We start from the raw sequence: 20,940 nt of genomic DNA, 5'->3' as shown, positions 1-20,940 counted from the left end.
GGACTTCAGTTAGAACTTAGGGATTCCCAAGAGCTGATTCAAGGACCTGAACAAGACTAGCAGCCTCAGAATCACCAGGCTGGGGGGGTGGGGGCGGGGTGGGCAGTGATAAAGATACATGTTCCTGGTTCCCATGCTCCAGAAATTCTAATCCTGTAGGCCTAATCCTGCCCCTTGTCATTGTTCAGTCACTAAGTTGTGTCCACCTCTCTCTGACCCCATGGACTGCAGCACACCAGGCTTCCCTGTTCTTCACTGTCTCCCAGAGTTTATTGAGTTAGTGATGCTATCTAACCATCTCATCCTCTGCTGCCTGCTTTTCCTTTAGCCTTCAATTGTTCCCCAGTATCAAGGTCCTTTCCAATGAGTCAGCTCTTCAAATCAGGTGGCCAAAGCATTGGAGCTTCAGTTTCAGTCCTTCCAATGAATATTCAGTGTTGATTTCCTTTAGAATTGACTGGTTTGAGCTTCTTGCAGTCCAAGGGACTCTCGAGAGTCTTCTCCAGCACTACAACTCAAAGGATGTCCCTGGAGACATAAATGAGAACAGCCCCCTGGTGATTTGGAAGTACAGTCAGGCTTGGGAACTAGTGACTTAGATTCCATGGAGTCTGCCTTCTCTTCACCTGATCACTCCCATCCTGCCCCACATTGCCAACTGACTGGGCAGTCATGCTGACTAAGGTGGGGCTTCTTTAACTTCCCTTGAATTCTGCCAGAAACTCACTGTGTTGGATAAAACCAGGGTCCTGGAGTCAAAGAACTGGCTCTCAGTCCTGGCCACACTACTTAAGAGCCGTGTGACCATGAACAACATTTATTTCTATGCTTATTTAGCTTCGTTGAGCCTTGGTTTCCTCTTCCATAAAATGGAACAATACTCATCACCTGTACCAGTGGGTCTCCATTTTGCCTGCTCATTAGAATCACCTGGGCGATGCCTCACGGCAACTCTAACACATGGATGTTATCACTCCCACACTACAGATGAGAACAGTGAAGCTCAAGAACATAGGCCACTTGCCCAAAGGTAAAACAGCCTGTCAGTCAAGAATCTAGAATTCAAATCCCATAGACTTCAGGGCCCAGCGACTTTCCAACAGGTCAGCTTGGTCTCCAGTGAAATCACTGATACGAAATAATGAAAACAAAATTTTGTAAATATACAAAATTTCAGTATATACTTAAATATCCAGTATTTAACACCTACAGACTAATTATGGCATACTCAGTAGCAGGTACTTCTGGTACATAATACAACTGGCACATAGTAGGTTCTCACCTAATTAGTGGTTCCCTTCCTAAAGACATCAGGGAAGCAGATGTCCCCCTATCAACCCTACCTGAAGGCATATAAATAAATACAATCCTCCCTAAGTTGCTCAGCTGCCTGACAGCCTAAACAAACTAATCAACCAAAGCTGCTTCTAAAGAAAAATATTTTTGCATTCCTTATATTAAACACAAGTCCTAAAAAGCTGGGAAGGAGAAGTGGAAAGTTCCTCCAAGTGCTTGGCCATGTGAAATGCCTCTGGTTCTGTTACTACAATCTGTGCTTGAAGTTCAGGGCGTCGCCTCTTACCAGGGGCCGTGAACCCCACACAGCTCTGGACAGCACAGACCCTGCCAACTCTTCGCTGACTCCTCCTGCCTTTCGAACTTTTCTTCCGTTAGCAGCATACCCTCTATGTCCTTCCACCTCCTTTCTGAACTCGAACCTTCTGCGACCTTCATGGCAACCTGGCTCCCCCCAAAGACATCCCCTGCCCTGCACGTAGTTGTCCTCACCCTACCTACCCCAAGACCAGGAAGGAAGGCAAGCATCCTCCTGGTTCTCCGTTGTTGCTTCAGTGATCTCCCTCCCGTCGCTCTACCCAAACTGCTCTTGCAACACTCAGACCATCGGCCACGCCACTGTGTACCCATCCTCTCCTGTTAAGCCTTTTCATTTCCTGAAGATTCCAGCTTGCAGGTCTCAGAGGTTTTCTCCATCCCTTGGTCAACTCAGCAACTTTAATGTTAGAGCCAAAGCTGGTTTGTCTGCTCTTCTCTTCCCTCATCTGAACTCTTTCCCTTCCTCCTCCTCAGCGACCATCACACATGGCCACACGCTGAATCATGCCAGCTCTGGTGACTGTACCACTTCAAGTCCCAGTACTAACTGAGAGGGCACCCTCTTCCCACTACCCCTCTTTCCAGATCACCTACTCTACCTTCCCAACAAACATCCCTCATCCTTAGACATTCTATCCATTTCAACCACAGCTTTGGTACCATCCCTTACTACTCCTCACTCTGCCTTCACATTCTTCTCTCCCTGGCTCCATTATTTCAATCACTCACCATCACTCTCATACAAATGGCCTCCACTTCCTCACCTTCCCCTTTCTATGTCATATTTGCTGACAAAACTCCAACACTGATGGAACCCAACTCTCCGCCACACAATATCCGAATATCCAAGCTCACATTGAGCAGGTGAACACTGTAGGATGGGGAGGAAATCACACAACCAGGCTGACAAGCTGCAGTTTAAATTCAAGAGCACAAAATTTAAATGAGAAGAAAGGAAAGAAGGAAGAAAGAAGGAAAGAAAAAAGGACAAGAAAGCTAGTCAATTCTACTCACCAAACCTAAAAGCTTTTCCTGCCAAACTTGCTTTCTGAATCGGCCATCTTATAACTTCTCCTTGTTCAAGCTTCACACATGGTCTCAGTTGATAGGCCTCATTTTGAAATCCATTGAAGAAATGGAAGCCAGCAGAAGGCAAGGCACTTTGCCAACAAAGGTCCATATAGTCAAAGCTATGGTTTCTCCAGTAGTCACGTACGGATGTGAGATTTGGACTGTCAAGAAGGCTGAGAGCCAAAGAATTGATGCTTTCAGACTGTGCTGCTGGAGAAGACTCTTGAGAGTCTCTTGGACAACAAGGAGATCAAACCAGTCAATCCTAAAGGAAATCAATCCTGAATATTCATTGGAAGCACTGATACTGAAGCTGAAGTTCCAATACTCTGGCCACCTGATGGGAAGAGCCGATTCACTATGAAAAGACCCTGATGCTGGGAAAGATTGAAGACCGGAGGAGAAGGGGATGACAGGTGATAAGATGGTTGGATGACATCACTGACTCAGCGGACATGAGTTTGAACAAACTCTGGGAGACAGTGAAGGACAGGGAAGTCTGGTATCCCACAGTCCATGGGGTCGCAAAGAGTCGGACATGACTTAGTGACTAAACAACAATGAGAAGGCAAGTCTCTCATCTTGAGACAGCCTCACCTAAACCACCACGTTCTTGGTCTTCTTTTCATTGCAATGGAAGTGTTGCTGCATTTACTAAAGGGAAGTTTCTCTGCTTTTGCTCTGAAGTGGAAGGTGATAGATAGCACATTGCTTCTCAACTACACCCTCTCACCACACCGACAGGCTCCAGTATGATAAAGGCGGATTACACCTCAAAGACCTTCAAGACACTTCCTCTCTGAAGTGTAAGACAACAACATTGCTGTTGTTATTCAGTTGCTAAGTTGTGTCCAACTCTTTGCGACCCCACGAATTGCAGCACGCTAGGCTTCCCTGTCCTTCGCTATCTCCTGGAGTTTGCTCAAACTCATGTCCATTGAGTCAGTGATGCTACATAAGTGGATAAGGAGTACCTAGGAAGATGTTAAGTCAAAGAGAGAAAGCAAAAAGAAGACCAGGGGAATTTGAAGCTTCTAGCAGCTACAACTACAAAAAACATTAAGCACAGCCCAACTCCTGGCCAAATTAAATAAAACCTCATGGGGAAGGCCTGGTTACCTCAGTTTCTATTACCTGATTCATCACATTTGGCTTTCAAGAAAAAAAAATCATGATCCACACCAAGAGGCAATGAAAATACACAATCTAGAAAGACAAGCAGTTGTGAAAACCAGATATGACACAGAAGTTGATATTATCAGACAAGAAATTTAAAATCACTATGATCAAATATGCTAAAGGTTCTAATAGAAAAACAGATGATAATGAAAGCAGAGAGGTAGAAATGCTTCAAAAAAATCCTTAAAAAGGAAATGCTAAAAGTCAAAAACACTGCAACAAATGAAAAATGCCTGCAATGGGCTCATGGGTGGATCTATATGTCAGAGAAAGGTTCAGTGAGCTTGAGGTCAATAGAAACTTCCAAAAGTGAAAAAAAAAAGGGGGGAAGAAAAAATTTTAATGCAACAGAATATCCAAAAACTATGGTACATATCAAAAGATATAAGTATAATTGCAGTACCAGGAGGAAAAAAAAAAAAAGAGAGAAAGAAGACATATTTAAAGGAATAGTGACAGAATTTTCCAAAGTTAATGATATACACAAAACACAGATCCAGGAAGATAAGAGACCAATCAGCGTACATTAAAATAGAACAGTACCCTGAGACATACCATATTCACACTGCAGAAGATGAAAGACAGAGGAAAAATCTTGAGAGAAACAAGAAAAACCTTAGCTATGGAAGAACAAGGATAAGAATTACAGGGGGCCTCTCACCAGAAATCACACAAACATGAGTGCAACTGAATACTAAAAATATTGAGAGGAAAAAAACCCCACCAACTTGGAAGTCTACATCTAGTGAAATGATCCTTCAGAAGTGAAGGAAAAATAAACTTTTATCAGACAATAAATATTGAGTGAGTTCATCTCCAGCAGACTTGCCAGCAAAAAATGCTAAAAGTTCTTCAGGCAGAGGAAAATTTTGTTGATCGGAAACTTGGGTCTACCAAATTAAAGAGCAAGCATCAGGGAAGAAATAAAGGGAAATAAAATCTTGTATTTCATTTTTCTTAATTGACCTACAAGAAAAGAATAAGACTTTCTAGACTGTGTTTTTCATTGACTCTTGGCATGGCTCGTGATTTTTTGTTGAAAGCCAAATACAATGCATCAGGTAATAGGAACTGAGGTAACCTGGGCTTCCACATGAGGTTTTTATTCAGTTTGGCCAGAAAAAATAATTTTAAAGATTAGCATATCAGTGCCTGACACAGAGCTCAGGAATAGCCCCCTCTCTAGACAATCAACTAGTTCAAGGGTCAGCCAACTAAGGCCCCTGGGACAAACCTAGCCTGCTGGCTGTTTTCATATGGTCTGTGAGCTAAGTAAGAATGGTTTTTACCTTTTCAGATGGTAGAAAAAAATTAAAAGAAGAATAATACTTTATGACACATAAAAACTGTACAAAATCAATATTCTGTGACATAAACAAAGTTTTACCAACATCCATTTGTTTACTTATTGCCTTGGCTGCTTTTGTACTGTAAGGGCAGGGCTGAGAAGTTATAGCAGAGTTGATGGGGCCCACGGAGCCCAAAGTATTTACTCTTTGATCCTTCACATAAATTCTTTTCTGTCCCTGAACAGGCCTGATCACTTCATTTTTCAGAGGCTGAAAGCAAGGCCTGGGAGACAGAATTACACTCGAACGTCACTTTCCTGGTCAGTAACAGAGCCAGTGTGAAAATGCAAGTCTTCGCATCCAAGTGCCCGAGAGGACTTACATTTTGTAAGTACAGATTTTCAGATCGTAGTGTCTAATACTACTGACTAATACTACTGACTCTGGGGACTGCAAAAGTAACATTTTATTATTCTCTTATTTCACAATAAAGATAGTGTGACGGCTGGAGGAGAAACAGGGGTGACAGAGAAGCTTTGCCAGTTTCCATGCACAAGAAGGGGATGACTAAGAGATGAAGAGGATGACAGGTCCCTAGGGGACCAAGAAGAAAAGCACTCCAATTGGCTTCTCTTTTTAGAGAATGTCAGTTTTATTCCTTGGGATTTTGTTTTTTCCTTTCTTCTTTTCTTAATTTTTAGAACAGGTAAAAATCAGTATCTTTATACTCTAAAACTAGGCAGTTAAATATGGAGTCCAGGACTTCGCTGATAGTCCAGTGGTTAAGAGTCCGCCTGCCATTGCAGGGGACATGGGTTCAATCCCTGGTCTGGGAAGATTCCCTATGCCACAGAGCAACTAAGCCCAGGCGCCACAACTACAGAAGCTCTAGCACCATCGAGTCCATGGTCCACAACAAGGGAAGCCACCACAACGAGAAGCTTGTGTACCACAACTAGAGAAAGCCCAAGCATAGTAACAAAGACCTAGCACAGACAAAAATAAATAAATAAAATAAATTCCTTTTTTTTGAAAAATAAGGGATCCATCTCTTTCATGACTCTGCAGTGCACACACGTGGAGTGTACTGACGTTTTCCCTTCTGGAGACAGCAAGACTTGACAAAAGAAAGATCTATTCATAAGGCTCATCAGGCAGAAGAAATATAGGTCAAAGAAATAAGAAAATAGATTCCTAAGGGTATGATTTTATTCATATTATGTAGATGAAAGACAAAAATAGTACAATTAGAATGTACCATATCCTACACTAGAGGTCTGTCTTATAGCAGAACACACATACACCCTCAGAACAACTAGAAAAGTTGGATAGAATTTTGAAAAGAGAGCTCCCAATGCAATGAGGTCATATGGAGAAGAAGGAAGTTTAGAAGGCAGCAGACATTTCTGCACCAGTGCTATAATGTATCTTGTCAAGTCCAACATCCATTCATGAAAATACTCGGAGCAAAAATTAAATGCAAGGAAATTTGCTTAATTTGATAAAGGATATTTTAAAAACACATATAGTGACTCTTCAAAAAATTTCCCACTGAGATTAGGAATGAGACAAGGATGCCCACTATGATTACTCCTATTCACCATTATATTAGAGGTCTCAGCCAATGCAACAGGCAAGAAAAAGAAATAAAAGGCACAAAGACTGCAATTTTGTTTCTTTAGTCACTCAGTCATATCCAACTCTTTTGCAATCCCATGAACTGTAGTCCACCAGGCTCCTCTGTCCATGGGATTTCCCAAGCAAGAATACTGGAGTGGGATGCCATTTCCTTCTCCAGGGGATCTTCCCCACCCAGAGATCTGTGTCTCCTGCACTGCAGGCAGATTCTTTACCACTGAGCCACCTGGGACACCAACAATGACTGCAAAACAAAAAGTAAAAACTTTTTGTATGTAATTTAATCATGTATATGGAAAAGTCATAATAATCTACCAATCAGACTTACTAGGATTTACAGGTGAATTTAACAAAGTCACTGGATATAAGGTCAATATGTAAAAATCAACTGTATTTCTATATACACACAACAAATAATCAGAAAATGATGTTTTTAAAAGATACCATTTAAAACAAACCAGAATTTGTTTTAAAAACCAAAATTGATAAAACAGATAATCCAGCTGAAAAATAGGCAATAAACTTGAAGAGGGACTACAAAAGATTAAACAAAAGTGATAAAAGAAAAATACTAACAAGGCCCATCATTAGTCACAAAGGCAAACTGAGACCACAATGAGATACAACTAACCACCCACCATAATGGCTACAATTAAAAAGTTTGACAGTTTCAAGTGTTGACAAGTATTTGGAGAAACCAAAACACTCATAAACTGATGATGGCAGCATAAACTGGTATACTTAGGAAATCTCTTTGCAAGGCACTCCTAAATTTGAATATATGTCCCAGAGATCCAGTCTTAGGTGTGTAACAAACAGAAACCCATTCATATGTGTGCCAAAAAACACATACAAAACATTATAGCAGCATTATTCACAGTAACCCTAAACTGGAAATGTCCCAAATACACATCAACAGATGAATAAACTGTGAAATGTTACTGAGTGGGTTGCCATACAGCAGTAAAAATAAACTATTGCTACATACCACATCATGGATGAATCTCTCAAAACAGTATTGTGCCTAAGAAGAAACAAAAAAAGAGTATATACATATAATTCCATATATATTTCACATATTTCAAATATGAGAAAGAGATGGTGTTAGAAATCAGGTTAGCGGTCACCACTGGGGAAAGAGGATATGTCGTTCTACTGGGAGGGTGCATGAGGTAGTTTGGGGGGCAACGGTAATATTCTCTCTCCTAATCTGGGAGTGATAATATGGATGTATTTCCTCTTTGAAAACTCACTGAGCAATGAGTTGTGTGCTTTTCCAGGAAGAATGCAAATATTCTGGGAAAAGGATTTAGCATCTCTGATTCTCAAGGTAGCACTCACATCATCTAAAGCAACGCAAAAAGTGATGAAATTCCAGAGACATGGTTGTAGGGATGCTGGAGGAGCTAGAGGTTGTATCTGTCACCACTACATACATACTCAGTTACTTTGTGTGTAGGCATAGACCAGGAGCAATAACCACAGAACTAGAGAGCTGGTACAGAAATGAAGCAAGATCGGAAACACACTACTTAAGGAATGCTTCACATTACCCGAAGACTTTATTTTGGATAATGAAAGTCTTTCAACTCTTACAAAATATCTCAGAACTTCCAAAGAGTGGTTGAAATACTCTGCATTGGTTCTTAATAACTTTCTGAAAGTGAAAGTCACTCAGTCATGTCCTACTCTTTGCGACCCCATGGACTATACTGTCCATGGAATTGCCCAGGCCAGAATACTGGAGTTGGGTATAGCCTTTCCCTTCTCCAGGGGATCTTCCCAACCCAGGGATCGAACCCAGGTCTCCTGCATTGCAGGCAGATTTTTTACCAGCTGAGCCACAAGGGAAGCCCAAGAACACTGGAGTGGGTAGCCTATCCCTTCCCCAGTGGATCTTCCTGACCCAGGAATCGAACCGGGGTCTCCTGCATTGCAGGCAGATCCTTTACCAACTGAGCTATCAGGGAAGCCCACTACTCCCCAGCAAATATATCCAAACTCTTTCAGCTAGTTTAGAAGTTTGAGGTAGTTACTGTATCTTTTTGCCCAGTATATATGTATGTGTGTATATATAAATATATATATATGTATGTATATATGTTAAGTTTACTTCCGACAGAGAAAGATGGGCTTGTGAACTGTCTTCAGCAAAGTATGCCATACCACAGGACACACTGATTGGACCAAGACAGACATGTGAGTCTAATCAGGACCAATCAGGATCCTTCTCTGAGGGGTGAGATGAGAACACTGGAAAAAAGAAGGCCCCTTCCCCATGAGGGATTGGTCTGAAATCCTACGAAGGGAAGGAGATTAATGACTATCTTCTTTTTGTCTAGTGGCCCAGAAGGAGGATATCAAGATGATGAGGTGTCAGTAAGAATACTAATGATATCATTTAAGTCCCTGGATCCAGCCATGCCTGAATTCCCAGATTTACTAGTCAGACTAATTCCTTTTTGCTTCAGTTGGTTTGGATTTTGTTTCAGGAGAGTTGTTTTTTGTCTACATGCGAGAACTCTGAATCACTATTATCACTATTACCTTTATTACATATATGTGGCATTCAATTCCTTCAATAGACTGGCCCCAATTTTCACTTCTAGTCTTGTCAGTCACTATTTATCCATGTATAACCAACAACATGAATAATTTCAATCACAGGAAACTTTCCTCAACCAAGAATTCCCAATAAGCAAAGATAAACTTAAAAAAACCTACTTCCAAATACACTTCTGATAGTCAACTGGTCATTCCTGTTAAGGATAATTAGAAAATATAAGAAACTAGGGATTAGAAATGGATTTTTTTAAGTGGGGGAGTATGGCAGATGGCAGGCTGGGTAAGTGGTTTTTGCAGAGAAGCTTTTGAAAGCTAAAGGAAGCCAAAGAAAGGAAAACCTAGAATTGACAGCATATGCTTTGGCATAAAGTTAAATACCCTATGTGTTAGGGTGAGACATCTGAGAACTTCCTAACTGGTCATGCCAAGCAAGTTAAATTAAGTTTATCCCAAGATGTATCCACTTCCCCCTTGAGCCAAAGGATGATCCGGGAGTCAGTGGTCACTCTCTCAGTCTGAAAGTCAAAAGGGCATTGAACATTTGGACAGTGAGCCTGACACAGTGGGTAGAAATGCCCAATTGCATGGGAACTGTGCATTGACTGTAATAAAGCAAATCCACTTTCTCTCATTTCACTGCAGGGGAGCAAACTCCTTGAGAAGTAACTAGAAATCCATTACCAACATTAGGTGAGCAAAATGTCACTCAGTCTACCTTGTTTTCTCATTTTACCTGCAGTAAACATAAATATTTAGTCAACAGTTTTCCTTACAACCTAGATTACCCTTCCCTGCTTCCCCTTAAGTTCTAAGCTCATCTACCCAGAATGAAAGTACCTGACTCAATAGAGAGGTATTAAAAATCCTTTGCACCTTCTGTCACTTCTATCCTTTTACTTACACTGAAGTGCCTCAAGCACATTTTGACCACCTGTGTCCCCTGCCCCATCCCTGCAGGCCCCCAACCCCTTGGTCCTCCAACACCCAACTCACCCACTCAGCCTCTTCAGAGAAGTCTCCCTTCCCCATTCCATGTATGCATGCCTGTCCTACCACATCCTGTTAATCCATCTTTCTCTCCCTCAACAGAATTTAAAACTTCCTAAACACAAGAGCCACATCTAATTAATCATCATCTACAAAAGGGCCTTCAGTAGTGGGACCGCTGACATGATGAACAAGCAGGACAAGGAGCAGAGAAGAGCACTGGAGACCTCAGACCAACAGTGACTTGGGATGGGGACCTGTATCCATTCCTGTATCCTCCCCCACCCCCCAACTAAGAATTGACTAAACCTCAGATTTCCAGGAATACTCTCCCTTTCAGGAATGCCCTCAAAGCAATCATAATTTCTCAGCCCTGCTCTGCACCTGGGGAGAACACAGATCAGTAGCGTTAAGTGGTTTTGTCTAACGTCACCAGCAGTCAAGCCCCTGAACTACCTGCCATTCTGAAAGTTAAAGTACCTTCCCCTTAAAAAAAAAAACTCAAATATAATCAATAGATGTATTCTTTGTGAATGCATCTTTTCTATTTTGACCAGCTGCTGAATCAGTCTTTGTTTTAGGATGTATGGTCAGCAAAATAATATAATGGCAGCTTCCTGCTCGGTTTGGAATCTAAATACTGTAACACTTACATAGTGGCTTCAGGGAAAGATATACAGGATATTTAAGTTGTTGTCTTTCTTCTACAGAGGTCATAATATGCAGAAGGAAAAAAAAAAAACGCCATCTCAAACAAGTGTTCTGTTTGGATTGGGCAGTGTAGATCCGTATATTTTTCTAATTGGAATTAGTTGCTAATGACCAAAAATGGATGGAAAAAGTGGATGACAACAGTGTTCTGAGCAGCAAATACCCTTTGCTTTAACACAGTCCTCACCTACCCCTAATGCTTCTCGACCCTGAGGTCTAGCACCAGATGCCATTCATCATCACACACGGATGGCTATTGGGCTTTTTTAAAAAAAGGAAATTGTTTTTTGGCTCACATCTCTCTTTCAAAAATGCAGCAGAGGGCCCCCAATTTCAAGAAAACTGAGGATACGTACATTTCTTCCTGGGAGTAAAAACTTTCTACATGTTTGGCACACAAAGCACAATTTGGATGGGGAAAAAAAAATGCAACTTAAGCTAATGTTGTGAAAGAAACCCCACTTGTTTCATTCATCTGCTTTACCTAACTGGTTCTGTGTTTGAGTTTGCAACCCATTTTCTAAGGCTTTTTCCTCCCTTCGTTCATTCCACAATCAGCTCTTAAGCAATTACTATAAACGAGAATCTGACAAATGGTGAAGCAACAAGAGGGAATAAAACAGAGTTCTTGCTCTCAGGGAGTGGACAGACAGTAGATGGAGACAGACAATATACAAATGAAAAACATATAGTGCAACGTCATAGTGATAAAGCTGAAGAAAACTAGAACAGATAAGGCAATAAAGAGCACCACATAGAAGCAGGAGTTTTATTTTAGCTACGATGGTCTGGGAGGACATGATGAGGAAGATTTTACAATATCAGCTCTTACTCTGAAAGCAAACAATAATTGGCTTAACAATTGGTTTATTATTATTAATACGTCTTATCTAAAAAGCTTGCTGTTATCCCCTCTGTTCACCTATGACATTTTTGCCTCACTCCCGAAGCGTCTCTTCCAGGTCTGATTATATGATGCTTTCTCTGAACTAGACGGTATTTACTGTCTTCATCATCTACTTGCTACATAATCTGACATAAAATTCCATGCATTATGCTCCTAAACCATCACTTAACATCCTTTATTGTTTATTTTCTATTCATTTCTATTTCTCTCCAAAAAAACTGAATTGATCTCAAGGGAAGGGTTTCTGTTTATCCTGGACCTAGTGATATATCGGTGAGACTCAGGATTTTTGGTCAGAAAGATCTGGATTTAAATCTTGGTTTTAATAACTCAATAACTACCTGACCAAGGGCAAGTGGCTGAACTGCTTCTTCAACTTCAGTTTCTTCATCTATAAAATGGGAATATCACCTAATTCTTATTAAAAACTTTGTTCTCCAATAGCTTTACATGTTCAGTTCAGTTGCTCAGTCGTGTCCAACTCTTTGCGACCCCATGGACCACAGCACGCCAGGCCTCCCTGTCCATCACCAACTCCCAGAGTTTACTCAAACTCATCTCCACTGAGTCAATGATGCCATCCAACCATCTCATCCTCTGTTGTCCCCTTCTTTACATGTACTGATAGTTATAAGGTCAGTCCCCTGCCATATGACAGTTCCACAGCTTTGTAGGCTGGGCAACTTTGGGCTTGGGCTTAGGAATCCAATTTCTCTCAAGCATACACTGTGTCTTGCCTTGCAGTGGGGCAAGATAAAACCACAGTTAAAAAAAAAAACAACAGAACACGGCCCAGTGGGAGAGACAAACATGGATGTACAACTGCAAACTAGGTTGGAGGACCTCACTACATTGTGGCTCTCAGGTGGATCTAGCCAGGCAGAATCAAGCAAGCAATAAGAATTAGGATTATAACCACGTGTACCTTGCATCCTCTGTGTAACTGCCCATGCAACCTGCACCCAAATCAGTCCATCCATCCACCTTTGAAAAGGTGTATGCACCCACACCCAGTCCAGTCTACATTGCACTACTATTAGTCCATCCTGCCTTCCATTTTCACTGCCCCGCCCCTAGAGCTGTCACTCTGTAGGTCAACAACTCAGCAAATATTTACCAAACCCCTACCATGCACAGGCACTGTGAGAGATACCAAGGAAATAGAGGAAAACAGCACAGGGCCTAGTCCGGTGTGGGTCACAATCTGGCACAAAAGATACCAACGCAGCTGCAGCCCCTGTTTTTCATTTCTCTTCCTGCTGGTGACCAGTGACCTTTAGGCTCAAGGAAATCTTTGGCTGCCAGAAAGGAAGGTCATCCTCCACTCTACCATTTCCACTAAATGTTTGGGCCACATCCTCCAGGGTCAGCATCACGGAGCAGCATTCTCCGAGGCAGGGTTCCAGAACCTCCAGGATCTAATGCCTGATGATCTGCAGTGGAACTGATTTAATAATAATAGAAAAAGTGCACAATAAATGTAACAAGCTTGAATCATCCCCGAACCATCTCCCTACCTCCAGTCTGTGGAAAAATTGTCTTCCATGAAACTGGTCCCTGATGCCAAAAAAAGTTGGGGACCGCTGCTCCAAAGAACTCAGAAGTTCCTCCAATGCTCGGCTGATAGAGCAGGTCCACAGAAACAGAAAAGAGTTGGAAACCATTGCCCTGAAATACCAATTTCCCACCAGACTCACGCTGGAGGAGGTCATGTAGAGGCCGTGGCTTCCAGCTGACCTTCCTGAATGGACCCTCGTGCCTGGAATGTTGGAATGTACACTCTGCCCACCCTCCCCCAGGGAGCCATTTGCAAGGACAGTAGCCTTGACACGGTAAGTTGCTGAGACCGTCTGGACTGAAGATGTGACTGATCCCAGTTAGAGCCTCAAAACAGAAACACAGGCCTGAAAAAAACATAATTTTGTAAGGTACTGGCGGGTGGGTGCAAGGAGCTACCCCTCTTGCAGTGTCTAAGACAAGCCTCTTATGTAAGTTCCCTTGCTTATTACATTTGCCGCCTACCAATCTGCTGCGTTTCCCTCTTCCATCTCCGTGTCCTCTGCGTCTGGGGGCTGGTTTCAGATTTCGCCCAGGGAACAACCAGGGTTGTGAATAACTCATTATCAAAATTATCAGAAAACAACAACTATGACGTAACAGGGCCCATCTTCTCCAGCTACTGGGCCTCCTCTGCCCAGGATGCTATTTTCTCATCACAACCACACATATTCAAAGGGTATATTCTTTATTTTACAGATGAGGACACAATGAACAGGGTGTCATGCTACCTGAAGAGCTATGGATCGTAGCTCTGTGTGAGCTCAGGGCTGGCCTATATCGAGTGCAACACAGGCACCTGGGCACCTCTAAGGGCTGCCACCGCCGGTCCAGGTTCACACAGGACATTGTCATCTCAGGGTGCTCTCCTGGATGTGTGCGTCCCCCTGTGCAAGAAAATAGCCTCCAGGGTAGGGCAGATAGTAGTGGACAAGGGAGTTCTATGTGCCAAAAGTGATTTTTTTCCTTTGATGGTTTTACCCAAGTATTTCAAAAAGCTTCAAGAGCTGTCTCCACCACAACTCACTTGAAAAGCCTCACTCACAGGAGCACCTGCCCTGTTCAGATTTAACTATTGACACATTTTTCCATTTCCATCCTTAAAAATGAGTGTCCTCTGCACCCTATGTTTCTAACATGAAGTGGAAGAAAAGGATACATTTTTTTACCCACAAAGTAGCCACACAAGGAAGATCAACAAGTTCTGACCAGGATGTTTCAGCCAGCAGGAACTGCCTAGCTAACAAAGGCCCTCATTCACCACCCTTTTCTCCTTTCCTCGGTCATAAGGTCATAAGAGGGACAACTACTTGGTCGGAGACTGGTCAAGATGAGCTAAGGAGCAGAGGTCTGCCTTTTGCGGGGTGAGGGGTGGAGTCTGGACCACTGCTTGCTTTAGCCACTGCTTTGGTACTTAGGATAATTAATAGTGAATTTCCTTCCCCTTATTGGAATGTGTATGTGCTAGAAAATGAATTGCCTTTTACAGGTCTCAGGGAGGCAGCCATGAAGCACTGGGGGAGCTTTGTGGTTTCTCAAGCAGGTACTCTGAGTTGTTACTTAATGTAACTCATTAGGTTTAATGTGCATTGTAATTGCCTACTTGTGAGCAGTTTTTGCTCTCCCTGCACTTGGAAGAACTGGGTTTCATGACTTATTATTACTCTTATTACAGATTTAATGGTTCCAAATGATGGGTGATGAGCTCTTTTATCTTGACTGCTTCGGAGAGTTGTTTCCCCAAGGAGAAAACTGATAAGAGATTCAACAATGTTTACTAGGCACCCACCTGCAGGTACATTCCTAGGCATGGGGCAGATGGATGCAAAGACAACTGCAACAGTGTTTCTGCCCCCAAGGAGCTTACCAGCTGATTCTCAGGGTGGTCCAGCAGAATCAGCATCATCTGCAGATCATCCTGTTAGAGATGTAAATTCTCAGGCCTCACCCCAGCCCAGCCAAGTCCAAAACTCCAGGGGTGATCCTAGCCATCTGCATTTGAAAAAGCCTGCTTCATGTCAATGTATGGCAAAAACTATTACAATATTGTAAAGTAATTAGCCCCCAACTAAATAAATTTATATAAAAAAAAAAAAAGCCTGCTTCAAACAAAGATCACCCTCATCAAATGTCAAACTGACAAATACATGGTTAGCTTATTGAGCTAAATCTGAAAGTGTCATTTGTCCTCTAAGGAAACAGGCCCAGAGGCCAAAAGTCACTTAAGGAGTTGGTGGAGGAGTTGAAACCAGAACTCAGGTCTCCCACCACCAACCCTACCCCACTCTGCATGGCCAATGCTCTATTTCTTTTCTGATACTTCAAACCCTAAATCTCATAGGAAGTATTGCCAATCCAAAATGCAAACCTTGGTTTTCAAAGACAATAGAAAAAAGAGAAACTACTCTTTTTTAAAATAAAGACAGTAACAAAAATTAAAACCTGATCTATCAAAGCCATCTATCAAACTAGCAGTCATTTCCCAAACCTTTAACCCACATCCAAGTTTCATTTACAATTTAAAAATGCGGGTGGGAGAATAGGAAGAAAGGTAAAAATTCAAGGAATAATGTGATCAGAATATGATCAGACTATAGCCTACAGGAACACAACAGTATGCAGAAATCTCAACAGTGGTTCACCTTCTGTGGGAGAATTACAAGTGATCTTTTTTGGGTGTGTATTTTCCTGAATTTTTCCCAATGGTTATTTCTTTTGTATTCAAGAAAAAAGTAAAAGTGTTTTTTTTTTTTTGAAATGTTACATCCATATTACTCAACATGCAGGTTTATTTTGTAATTCTATTTCTTTCCATACAGCAGGATAGTGTGTGTGTAGTAATTATTTATATCATGCCATATGTTACAATGAAGATGAAATTCTGTAAATATATTCCTTCCAGCTGGCACTGAAAATGAAGAGGTTAAATGCTTCCCTAGGTTCAAAGCACTATGAATTAAGACAAGCTAACTGTACAGCTGAAGGAAAAACTAATCCCAGTACTGAGATCTCTGAGAGCATCTCTTTTGAAAAATGTTGATGTGACACATAGCTCCTTATTCATATCTCCCTGATATTTAACCCCTGGCACAAAACAGAAGGGCTGGCAATTCCTGGCAAAGTCTTAGGAGTTCAGGGGATAAAATGCATGGAAGAATATCAGAGAAATAAGAAAGAGAATGATCCTACTGTCACATAAAATTCTGTCCTTGTGGACAGTAAGACATTCAAAATTACTGGCAAATTTCATTGCCCAAAATATCCTTTAAATTTTTTCTTTCTCAAGAAATGTTTGCTCAGTTAAAAAAAAAAAAAAACTATGTTGGCTATCTCATTCCATAAATCATAAATTAACAAATAAATAAGGACTCTCATTTAAAGAGGCATTTCTGTCACAAAAGCGTTGTTGTAAAGTTTCACTTGATAAGACAAATTTGTTGCTGGAAGAAAACCTAGCATTGTTTCACTGAAACTCTCAGCAATATAAATTCAGTGCATGTTAATTAAAGTTTCTTAAAGGAGACAGGGAAGTGAAGTTAAGAACAAATGTAATTATCATGGAAAAGGAAACACCAGTGGCTACCTAGTTCATCCAAATACCTCACCACAGCTGACATATCTGGAACTTACACTTTCAGGAAACGACAAATTATTTAGGCTATATATATACATAGATGTAGTAATATGCCAACATTTACAGTACATAAGATCACCACATCTACACAACAGTTCTGCTTAGCATCGGAGAACTCAGAACGAATTTACCATCTCGGTTTTCGCTGTTCAGCATGTGAGCCTTTGCTTACAAGGACCCTCTGAAGAATCTCCCGTTTCCCTCAGTCCTCAGCTTGCTTTCTCTCACAGGGTAGTCCCACCCATTGCAAAAACAACAAATTAATAAAGAAGAAGCAAGACTAAAATGACTGTACCACTCAGAGAAAGTTTCCCACCAACCTCCCCAGTGCTAACTCCATGTAATTGCTTATCTGCCTGTGAAAAGTGATCTAGAAAAGCCTTACCTATTAAGTCAGATCTGACCATTTCCTTTCAGGCTAGCTTTTTTTTTTTTTTTTGACAACACACACAAACTTGTAGCTCAGTCTCTAACTCCATCCCGACACTTACAAGCCCAGTTCTTATTCTTCCATCTCTCACCACCCTCTGCTAAGAAAAAGGTCCAATGTTAAGTTTTACCTAGGAGTGCTTATTTTTGCAGTTTTACTTTGGGACTGCTAAAAGGTATTGATGAGAAACTACCTGCAGATCCAGCTGCTGAGCATTGATAAATGCTGAGGGAACAATTTCAGGCCAAGAACAAGACCCCAAATACCTTCAGTTTGTAGCGCAGAAATGCCACTCCTCTCAACAAGAGACAAAGAAACAACGTCCCTATTCCATCAAATTAAAGAATAATAATAATAAAATTCAGCAGCTTCCATTCTGAACAAAATTAAATGTTCTGGGTCACTTTCCTTTCCTGTCTGGCTGGGCCACTTCTTACGCAGCCTGACAGTGACTGTAAACACGGTCTCGTCACGCAACCCGAGTTGCCATCCTCGGAGAAAATTATCCAGGCGTCCCCTCCTGCCGCAGTCCCCAAACCAGCAAACCTCACCGCCCATCCCTCCTCCACACCTCGCCGCCCGCTTTCTTTTCTTCCAGCCCTCAAATGGGCGATCTTATCCAGAGAAAAAGTTAATGAACGACTATTTTTGAGGTAAAGCTGCCCCACCTGAGATCCCGGAATCAGAAGACTGGAGGTCCCTAAAAGCACGTACCTTCTGCAAGCTCGCCCCGGTCGGTGAGTGCCTCACACCCAGAAACCCAGGAACATGATTTCTGTGCAGACCTGCACCCACCCCACACAACTCCACACGCCAGCTTGCCTAACCACTTATGTAAGCTCGTGCCTCTACAGTCCCAAACTGCACACACACACACCAGCACCTGTCACGTATCTGAAATGGACAAGCATCCACACTCGGGAGATGAAATGAAATCCACACACAGGAACCGGAGGGGTGGAGGGCACCGCGTTGGAAAACATCTTTTCCCCCCGTTTGTGTCTTGCCCCTTTTTTGTCACAACTACAATTACCTTAGCAACCAAAGAATTTCCTTGACTCCCCCTCCGGCTTCAGAAATTTCTCCTAACGCCAAGCGTGCGCCAGGTTCATGGTAAAGCTAGAGAAGCCCAGGGATCGAGGGGTCGGCAGCCTCTTGGGGGCAGAGGGGATGTCTGGGTGCGTCTCCACGCGGCTGTCCCACGTCTCGCCCGGTTTTTCCGAGTTTCCGCGGTGGCGAGCGCCGGGGCTTAGCGAGCAGAAAGCGAAGCCCGGGGCCGGCGCGGAAACGCGGCGGGTCGCATCGTGCCAAGGCGCGGGGCGCTCGGGTGTCTCCAGCGCGCTGGGGGCTGGTCCCGCTCTCCGCGCTCCCGGGCGCTCCCGGATCGCCCGCCTCTCTCGCTCCAGGCCGGCGAGGTCCGCGGAGCTCGGTCCGCCTCCTCGGCGCCCGCCCGCCCGCTCCCGCAGCTCCGGGAACCCGGCGCCCGGGCGGAGCTCTCGCTGCCGAGGAGGGCCGAGCGCAGGAGCTGCCCCAAGTCGCTAAGGCGCTCAGCTCCGCCGCTCAGGAGCTGCTGCAGCGGCGCCCGCTGTCGGGTGTCGGGCGGAGCTGCAGCCCGCACCGCGCGCACCTGGGCGCCGGCACCTGGGCCCCGACAGGCGCGGGGCGCGGCGGCGGCCGGGGCGGGGCCGAGGCACCTGGGTGTGTCCCCAGCGCGCCGCCGCCCGGCTCACCTGTTCCCAGCGCTGCGGAAGGTCCAGACGGAGATTTGCCCGAGGAAGGAGGGGAACAACAACAACAAAAAAACCCTGGAAATTTCTGACACGAGCGCCGGCGAGAACACTGGCGGAGCGGCTCAGAGAGGCGGAGGCTCCTTCCGGCCATTCCGAGAGCTGGCCACCACTGGAAACTTTGGTGGCGCCAGGATTCTCTTAGGGACTCCTGGTCCGGAGCGGCTTGCCCGGTAGCTTTTGAATCCCTCGCTGACGTGTAGCTGGCGCCCTCTAAATTAAAATGGGCCGCCGCGATCGTCAGGAATAGTGTTTTACTCACCTCGTCATTTTTATTGATTCACCATTTACACCACAGGCTGCATTTGGAGCGTTTTATGAGTCTTCTCGAGTACGCCACGAAAGAACTTTTAAGGAAACTTAACTCTGCAAATATCTTGGAGAAAGAAGGAAAACGCTGGAGATAGAAAATGTGAAAGGTTAACTGAGGGCCTTCTTTAATGTGGGAGCTTTGAAATTTGATGCTAAGTTAAGGATTCAGGAAGCTGCAGGTGGAAATAAAACAAGATTGTTTGTTCTGCACGGTAACCATGGTGTTGGTGTGCAATAACGATGTTATCAGGAGCTTCCTCGGTGGGTAAAGAATCTGCCTGCAATGCAGGAGACACCAGAAGAGGGAGGGGGCGGCTTCAATCCCTGGGTCAGGAAGATCCCCTGGTGTAGGAAGTGGTAACCCACTCTAGTATTTTTGCCAGGTTCGCAGGGGATCGCAAAGAGTCGGACATGACAGATCAACGGAGCACATATATATTTCCTAGCTCTGTCCACTGAGAGAGCAATAGCACCCCTACTACGGTGAACACGCCTCGAACTCAGACTTCCTTTCTAAATGCCATGCTCCACCAAGAGGAACTATGGCTCCATGTGTAGGGAATGAAACTGGAATACTTTGTTGAGCAATAAAATAAGTTACTTAAAGAGATATGCTGTTCAGTCTCTAAGTCATGTCTGACTCTCTGTGACCCCATGGACTGCAGCCAGCTAGACTCCACTGTCCATGGGGTTCTTCCCGCAAGAATACTGGAGTGGGTTGCCATTTCTTTCTCCATAAAGAGTTATGAAGATATGTCAAAAGAATAGGGGGGAAGTATGGGGGAGGGATAGATTGGGAGTTTGAGATTGACATGTACACCCGGCTATATTTAAAATAGATAACCAGCAAGATCCTACTGTAAAAAAAGAAAATTAATGAAAGAATATAGGAGCAGTTTGAAGGGGTTTCTGCTAGCCTGATCCAGGATCATTTAAGCATCAAAATAAATAATGACAGGAACAGGTTGCACCCTTTGTGCAAAATAGGAATCAATGCGTCCATGCCAATAGAAAGAGAGAAAGGAAGTTCCACCAGCAGAATACAATTAATAGATGAAGCAGGAAAGACAGTATTAAAAAATCACCACTTTGCAATCATCATCATAATAATTGATGCAGGCCAGAATCATCAATGGATACTAGAAATAGTGGATAAACTTTTGATAAGTAAGAGGATATTTATAATCTCAAAGCATGTTCCTAAAAAATTCATTAATTATCATTAAAATATATTCATTATTAATTAACAAGCATGAAAT

At 43.1% G+C, this 20,940-nt stretch overlaps 1 protein-coding gene across 7 annotated transcripts in view; it reads right to left on the bottom strand.

Annotated features, from left to right (window-relative positions):
* The window catches only part of RGS6 (regulator of G protein signaling 6), a 588,674-nt gene extending 568,366 nt beyond the window's left edge, over positions 1-20,308 (bottom strand). For 4 of the 7 annotated variants that reach the window (XM_081508920.1, XM_081508922.1, XM_081508926.1 and 1 more), the window contains exon 1: positions 18,616-19,320. The gene's annotated coding sequence lies outside the window, so the exon portion shown is untranslated. Of the gene's footprint in view, positions 1-18,615; positions 19,571-19,631 lie in introns of those variants that run through there. The other 3 variants (XR_014059230.1, XM_081508924.1, XM_081508925.1) reach the window with 2 other exon arrangements.
* Positions 20,309-20,940: the final 632 nt, after the last annotated feature.

This window comes from Giraffa tippelskirchi, chromosome 7 (genome assembly GCF_054371585.1).
Source record: "Giraffa tippelskirchi isolate mGirTip1 chromosome 7, T2T-mGirTip1v1.2.pri, whole genome shotgun sequence".
Lineage (NCBI taxonomy): Eukaryota > Metazoa > Chordata > Mammalia > Artiodactyla > Giraffidae > Giraffa > Giraffa tippelskirchi.
The sequence above is the reverse complement of the archived record's forward strand: the minus strand, read 5'-3'. Positions and strand labels throughout refer to the sequence as shown.